General features: G+C 42.4%; 1 long non-coding RNA gene across 1 annotated transcript in view; it reads right to left on the bottom strand.

Annotated features, from left to right (window-relative positions):
- Positions 1-4486: 4486 nt before the first annotated feature.
- Positions 4487-6206, bottom strand: part of LOC116474197 (uncharacterized) — an 82573-nt gene continuing 80853 nt past the window's right edge. The window contains exon 4 of the long non-coding RNA XR_004249628.1: positions 4487-5446. This is a non-coding gene — a long non-coding RNA (uncharacterized LOC116474197). The remainder of the gene's footprint in view (positions 5447-6206) is intronic.

Below are 6206 nucleotides of genomic sequence, written 5' to 3'. Positions count from 1 at the left end.
CCATTTTGAGGTAATTTTGTATAAACTGTGAAGTATAAGTCAAGGTTTATTTTTTCTTTCTTTTTTTTTGCAAATGGATGTCCAATTGTTCAAAGACCAGTTTTCAAAGACACTATTCATTATCTATTGAATCGGCTTTGTACCTTTTTCAAAAATCAACTGACCATATTTTTATGAATCTATATGAAGTCTCTACTCCATTTTATTGAACTGTGTGTCTATCTGCTCACCCATATTCATTGTCTTGATGACTATAGCTTTATTCCAAGGCTTGAAATCAGGTAGTATGAGTCCCTCAACTTTGCTCATTTTCAAAATTGTATTGAATATTCTATTTTTTTGCCTTGAATGTGTTTACTTTTCACCTCTGAATTCTTGGCAGCCTAATCCAGGCTACCATAATATCTCACCTGCACTAAGGTAACAGTCTCCTAACTGGTCTCTCCTTGCGCTGGGTCCCTGTTCATACTATTTCTTTTATTTTTATGTATTTATTTTTGAGATGGAGTCTTGCTCTGTTGCCCAGGCTAGAGTGCAGTGGCATGATCTCGGCTCACTGAAACATCTGCCTCCCAGGTTCAAGCGAGTCTTCTGCCTCAGCCTCCCTAGTAACTGGGACTACGTGCACCTGCCATTACGCCCGGCTAATTTTTGTGTTTTTAGGAGAGATGGGGTTTCACCATATTGGCCAGGCTGGTCTCGAACTCCTGACCTCGTGATCCGCCTGCCTCAGCCTCCCAAAGTGATGGGATTACAGGTGTGAGCCACCACCCCCGGCCTCATACTATTTCTCATACAAGAGCCAAAGGGCACTTTGGTTGTTTTGATTAAAGAATAATTTTAAGGCCAGATGCAGTGGCTCATGCCTATAACCCCAGCACTTTGGGAGGACGAGGCGGGTGGATTGCTTGAGGTTAGGAGTTTGAGACCAGCCTGGCCAACAAGGCGAAACCCCATCTCTACAAAAATACAAAAATTAGCCAGGTGTGGTGGCACACGCCTGTAATCCCAGCTACTCCAGAGGCTAAGGCAGGAGAATCGCTTGAACCTGAGAGGTGGAGGTTGCAGTGAGCCGAGATTGCACCACTGCACCCCAGCCTGGACAACAGAACAAGATCCTGTCCCCCCACCAAACCACCCCCCCCCAAAAAAAAAGAATTTTAGTAGAAACTGGATCATATTTAGCTTTAAAACTCTGCAATGTTTTGGGCCCCCATGCTCACCTGTCTTCTGTTTCATTCCCACTCTTGGCGCTGGAGTTAGGCCCTATCTTAACGTGGTGTTTATCACCCCGAAGCATATCTTCCCACTTCTGCTATATATGTCTGCTCAGGTCGCCATCACAAAATACCACAGAGTGGGTAGCTGAAACAACAGCTCTGGAGGCTAGAAGCCGAAGATCATGATGCCAGGAGGGTGGTTTGGGGTAAGGCCTCTCTTCCTGGCTTTTATACAGCTGCCTTCCTGCTATGTTCTCACATGGCCTTTCCTCTGTGTGCATTTAGGAAGACAGAAAGAGAGCACTCTGCTAGCTCCTCCTGTTTTTATAAGGACCCCAGTCCTATGAGATTAGGGATTCACCCTATTACCTCATTTAGCCTTAATCACCTCCATATAGGCCTTATCTCCAATATAGTTACTTTGGGGGTTTGGGTCTCAATGTATGAATTTGGCAGGGAACACAATTCGTTCCATAAGAGTATGTATCCCTAAAATATAGGCAGGCAGATAGATTGGCAGGTAGGCAGGTGGATAGATAGATAGAGTTACACTGTGGTAAAAGATTATCTAACTATATTATATTTACATCAACTAATGAAACCTAAGGAAATTGCTATTAGTAATTTTCCACTTAATAGCTATGCTTTCCTCCACCAAAAACTCATATCAATCATGTTTTCAAAAACTGTTTCCAAGCTCTAGTTTTTAAAAATCTACAGGTGAATTCAAATTACAGAGCAGTAAAGTCACCTCTGAGACTTCATTATATGATTTACACAATGTGATGGAAATTATGATTATACAATTTTATATTCTTCATCTTTATATCCATATACTTGAAATCTCTCCTGTCTGAAATAAGTATTCTGTAATCATACAAATTAAACTTTAAAATGTTTTTTAGTCCAGGCACAGTAGATTACACAGCTATAATTCCAGCACTTTGGGAGGCCAAGGAGAGCGGATCACTTGACCCCAGAAGTTTGAGACCAGCCTGGGCAACATGGTGAAACTTCATCTCTACCAAAAATTAGCCAGGTGTGGCGCGCGCCTGAAGTCCCAAGCTACTCAAGAGGCTGAGGTGGAAGGATTGGTTGAGCCCAGGAGGTAGAGGTTGCAGTGAGCCAAGATCGTGCCACTGCACTCCAGCCTAGGCAACATAGTTAGACCCTGTCCAAAAAGAAATGTTTTTTAGAGGTGTAAGGATGGGATGAAGAGAAGTTGGTTAATGTGTACCGAAATAGTTATATAAAATGTTTTTTAGAGGTGTAAGGATGGGATGAAGAGAAGTTGGTTAATGTGTACAGAAATAGTTATATAGAGAGAATACATTCTAGTATTCAATAGCACAGCAGAGTGACTGTAGTTATCAATAATGTATTATATATTTCAAAATAGCTAGAACATTTGGAATGTTGCCAGCACAAAGAAATGATATCTATTTGAGGTGAGAGAGATCCCAATCTGATCATTACACATTAAATGCATATATCAAAATATCACAGGTACCTCATAAATATGTACAATTACATATCAATAAAATTTTTTTAAAGAATGAAGCCAAGAACTTTATTTCTAATAAAAAGGAAATTTCTTTTTAAAAAACAAAATCCTTTATTTAAAATTGTGTGGACTGAGTGCACCTGCCATCCAAGCACTTTGAAAGGCCAAGGCAGGAGGATTGCTTGAGCACAGGAGCTGGAGACCAGCCTGGGTAACAGAGTGACACCCCATCTCTACAAAATAAAATAATAAAAAAAGTAGCCAGGCATGATGACACGCACCTGTAGTCCCAGCTACTTGGGAGGCTGAGTCAGAAGGATTGCTTGAGCCCAGGAGGTAGAGGCTGCAATGAGCTGTGACTGTGCTGCTGCATCCCAGCCTGGGCAACAGAACGAGACCCTGTCAAAAAAAAAAAGAGAGAGAGAAAGAGAGAAACAACAAACAAATAAACTCAGGAGGCTGAGGCAGGAGAATGGCGTGAACCTGGGAGGCGGAGCTTGCAGTGAGCCAAGACTGCGCCACTGGACTCCAGCCTGGTGACAGAGCGAGACTCTGTCTCAAAAAAAAAAAAAAAAGAAAGAAAGGAAGAAAGAGAAAGAAAGAAAAAGAAAGAGAGAGAGAGAGAAGAAGAAAGAAAGAAGAGAAAGAAAGAAAGAAAAGAAAGAAAATTATGTAGAGAAGAAAAATGTTATTTTCAAAGCCTTTTAACTATTCAAGTTTAGTGTAATGAAAAACATTATAATCCATATCTGGCACTGGAGTCATCATATTTCTAGTAAATTGGTTAAATTTTCTTTCATTACATCTCTCAGAATTTTGTCCTTTTGAGGAAGGCAAACAACTCAGCCTCGGCAATACTGTGTCTTATTTAACAACCTATTTCAGTCTTATTCTTGGCAGTTACCAATGACCTGGCGTTGTTGACACATTTTCAGTGTGTGTGGCTATGTGTGAAATGCTGCCATGTTGCTATTTTCCTACACAGCTCTCCCCTTTGATCACCAACCTTGTCTTGTCTCCCACTCTCCCTTGCAGCTCTAATTGTTTTTTATTCCTTTGAAACCATCTGGAAAAAAAGAAGGTCCTTAAAGAATAGTCTCCTTTCCAGTCGTTGCTGCCAACTTAGAAATATTCCAATTTCTTTCTTGCTGAGTATTTTTAGTTTGCTAAGAAGATTTTTTCTTCCCACCTAGCCAAGATTAGTTAAAACCTAGGTCTACCCGATTGTTCTCCAGCGGTAACATCCCAGGGCCCTCAGGTGTCACAGTGGGAGGATTACAGGATTAAAAATAAAAACATTTTATTTTATTTCAAGTCATAATCCTACCACTTTCCCAGCTAGAGACCTTGGGCAATCACTGAGCCACTCTGGGATTCAGTGTCCTCATCTGTAAAATGGGGGTGACCATACCACCTAGTTTTCAGGGTTGTTTTAAGGATTAAATAAATGAGTGTACATGAATATCCCTTGAGAAGTATAATGCAGTGATGTTAATGTTTGCTCAGTTCAATAAACATTTCTTTAATAACTAATAGGGGTGGCAAACTCAAAGGACTACAGGTAACAGGTAACGTAAATGGATGCAGCAGGCAGGGCTCCATGCCTCAAGGACTGGGGAAGGTGTGTGTCTGCAGACCTTGAGCTCACAAGCCTGTCTGAGGACAACCTTGGCTCAGCTCCAGCCCACAGTCTCCATCTCAGAAAAAGATCTAATGTTGCCAGATGTTTTGATTTTTCAAGAAAAGCTAGAAAGTATGATAATTTCAATGTGAAATCTTTTTATTTTTAAATGTTGACAACTAATTTTTAAAAATCCCGTTGTGGGTGAAAAAACAATACTCATCTACTAGCTGAATTTGCCCTACAGACCTTCAGTTTTGCCTACTATGTGCCATATACTATGGGAGGCCCTAAGAAGGCAAAGAAAAAATATATAGTCCATGGTGGACACGGAGATGCAACTGCCTTGATCCCCTTTTGAGAAAGGATGTGCTGCCCAGCTGCGGGGAGTGTCAGCAGATGGCCCTCAGCTGTCAGCCTCTTCAGTTATTGCTTCAGCTGCAGAGCTGCATCACTCATGGTCATGCCCCTTCCTGGTTGGCCCATACCCAATAATGGGTGGTGGCAGGGGTGTAAAGACCTAGCTACCTCACACCAATTCAGAACAACGAAAGGCCATTCTAGCTCCAGAGCTCTTCATGGTGTCAGGTGAGGCAGCTGTCAGGTTTGCATCAGAGCTTCACTTCACCCTAGGTCCATTCCTGCTTCCTTCTCTTCCTTTCTACAGGTGATGATCCAAAGGCCCACATAAATATTTAGTACACTAAACTCCGTCTCAGAATCAGCTTCCTGGGGAATCCAGCATGCAGCATGATCCTTGAACTCACGGAACAATTTGTATGATGAGCCAGGTGGACAGATGAATACAATACTGTGTGAGACGTGCTAGAATAGACACATAAAGAAAAAGCTATAGGCAGGGAGGAGAAGTACACCAATTCAGTCAATGAGGCTCAAGTTCTTCCTGGAGTGGATAATCTTGAGATAATTTTGGAAGGTTTTTAAGCATATAAAGAAGGAAGAACAGGCCAGGCTCAGTGGCTCATGCCTGGGATTTGGCTCAGTGGTGCCAAATCCCAGCACTTTGGCAGTCCAAGGTGAGAGGATCACTTCAGGCCAGGAGTTCAAGACCAGCCTAGGCAACATAGGGAGACCTTGTCTCTACAAAAAAAAGAAGAAAGAAGAAAGGAGAAGTAGAAAGGAGAGGAAGAAGAAGAAGGAGGAGGAGGAGGAAGAGAGAAGGAGGAGGAGGAGGAAAGAAGGAGAAGGAGGAGGAGGAGGGGAGAAGGAGGAGGAGGAGGAAAGAAGGAGAAGGAGGAGGAGGGGAGGAGGAGGAGGAGGGGGAGAAAGAACAGGTATTTCAGGCAAAGCAAACACTGAAAGCAAGCAGTAAATGGACATCCAAGAAACAGAGACCCAATGTACATGGAGCATCAGCAGCAGTTTGGTACTAACAGAGCTTAAAACGTTAAGTTGGGAATGGGCCTGAGATGAAGTTGAAGAGAAAAGTTTTAACGTCAGAACTTGGCCTTGGCAGGGCGCAGTGGCTCACGCCTGTAATCCCAGCACTTTGGGAGGCTGATGGCGGGCGGATCATGAGGTCAGAAGATCGAGACCATCGTGGCTAACACGGTGAAACCCCGTCTCTACTAAAAATACAAAAAATTAGCTGGGCGTGGTGGCAGGTGCCTGTAGTCCCAGCTACTCAGGAGGCTGAGGCAGGAGAATGGCATGAACCTGGGAGGTGGACCTTGATAAAGTGAACTGAAAATTTTTCCTCCTAGTTTACTAAACACTTATTCTTTCTTTCTTCCAATAAGCTTTATATGTTGGTCCTTCCTGGAGCCTATTTTCATTCAATAGGCATTCCTTGAAAAATTTCATCTTCTATCATAATTGAAAATCTAGACATGAGCATCCA

The sequence above is a fragment of the Hylobates moloch genome, unplaced genomic scaffold (genome assembly GCF_009828535.3).
Source record: "Hylobates moloch isolate HMO894 unplaced genomic scaffold, HMol_V3 SCAFFOLD_10, whole genome shotgun sequence".
NCBI lineage: Eukaryota > Metazoa > Chordata > Mammalia > Primates > Hylobatidae > Hylobates > Hylobates moloch.
Note: the sequence above shows the minus strand (reverse complement) of the source record. Positions and strands in the feature narration are given on the sequence as shown.